This window comes from Capsicum annuum, chromosome 8 (genome assembly GCF_002878395.1).
Source record: "Capsicum annuum cultivar UCD-10X-F1 chromosome 8, UCD10Xv1.1, whole genome shotgun sequence".
Taxonomy (NCBI): domain Eukaryota; kingdom Viridiplantae; phylum Streptophyta; class Magnoliopsida; order Solanales; family Solanaceae; genus Capsicum; species Capsicum annuum.
The window spans coordinates 152,446,472-152,448,179 of record NC_061118.1 but is presented as its reverse complement, the minus strand read 5'-3'; positions in this window follow the sequence as shown (position 1 = coordinate 152,448,179).

Sequence of the window (1,708 nt, the reverse complement as noted above, 5' to 3'; positions counted from 1 at the left end):
AATAATATTTAATAAAAAATAAAATAAATATTTATAAAGTAAAATAGCTATTTATGACATGACTGTTTCAACTGCTTTAATTGTAATTTTACTATATCACCTATAATTAATTATTATGAATGATTTAAGTATTTAAAGATTGATAATCTTGATGTTTTAAATTAATTTAACATCTTATGTGAGGTTCACTTAAAAAAATTTCACAAGTATTTTTATAACAATTTTGTTATATCACTTTTAATTAGTTATTATGAGTCATTCAAGATGTGCCAGTTTCGTTATTTCAATCGTGATATTCGGTTACTCTTGAAATTATATCATGTCGCTTAAATTAAAATAAAAAATATTATAAATTATAATAATAAAAATTTAAATTACTTTTAAAGTCTAAATTCACTATCAATAACACAAAAATTTGAACAGGAGGAGTATTATAAATTACAATAACAAACAACTTAAAATAGCAAATTACAACGTCGAAAAAGTATTATAGATTATAATAGTTATCGATGACATATTAATTAGGATGAAGGGATATTACTTGAAAATTACGTTGAAATTTGTATAAGTTCCATGCTTGCTTTCAGCTGCCTGCTTGCTTCGTGATTTTATTATATCACCCTTAATTAATTATTATATGACATTTACATGTTAAAAAATTAATAATATTTTATAAAAAATAAAATAGATATTTATAAAGTAAAGACATTTATGAAATGGCTGTTTCAGCTGTTTCAACAGTAATTTACTATATCATCTACAATTAATTATTATGAGTCATATAAGTATTTAAAAATTGATAATCTTGATATTTTAAATTAATTTGACATCTTATTTGAGGCCCACTTTAAAAAAATTCACAATTACTTTTATAGCAATTTTGTCATATCACTTTAATTAGTTATTAAGTCATTCAAGACGTGCCGATTTCGCTATTTCAATCATGATATTTGACTACTCTTGAAATTATATCAATGTCGCTTAAATTGAAATAGAAAAATATTATAAATTACAATAATTTAAAACTTAAATTATTTTAAAAGTCTAAATTCATTATCAATACCACAAAAGTTTGAACAAGAAAGGTAGTATACATTACAATAGCAAATAATTTAAAATAGTACATTAAAACGTCGAAAAAGTGTTATAGAGTACAATAGTTATCGACGTCATATTAATTAAGATAAAGAGATATTACTTGAAAATTACATTGAAAATCGTATAAATCATAATATAATTAACAACTTAAACTATCTAAAACTATATATAACAAATCTAATTGGCTTTTTCAAATACTCAAACATTTCATTAGCGATATATAAATTGAGACAAAAAATGACATATAATATCCAAAAAGTAAAGCATATTGGGCCCGTACTGGCACGGGCTCCGTTAACTAGTTATAATCTATATCTATGATATATTAAAAATGTGAAGGGCTTTAGAAATGTTATTTGAACTTGTTACCCTTCATTGAAATATTCCACTTTAGACAAAATTGTATTTTCACCTTTTTTCTATTATTTTAATAATATTAAATATTGACTATATTACCAAAAAACAAAACCTTTCCTTACAAAAATATAATTCCTAAAATCAATCCTTCCCCAACATGAAATCAAAATAATAATAATAATTAAAAAAAAATCCCAATGTGAAACCAATCCTTCTATAACCTAAAACCAAGAAGATCATAAATAACCCCCCT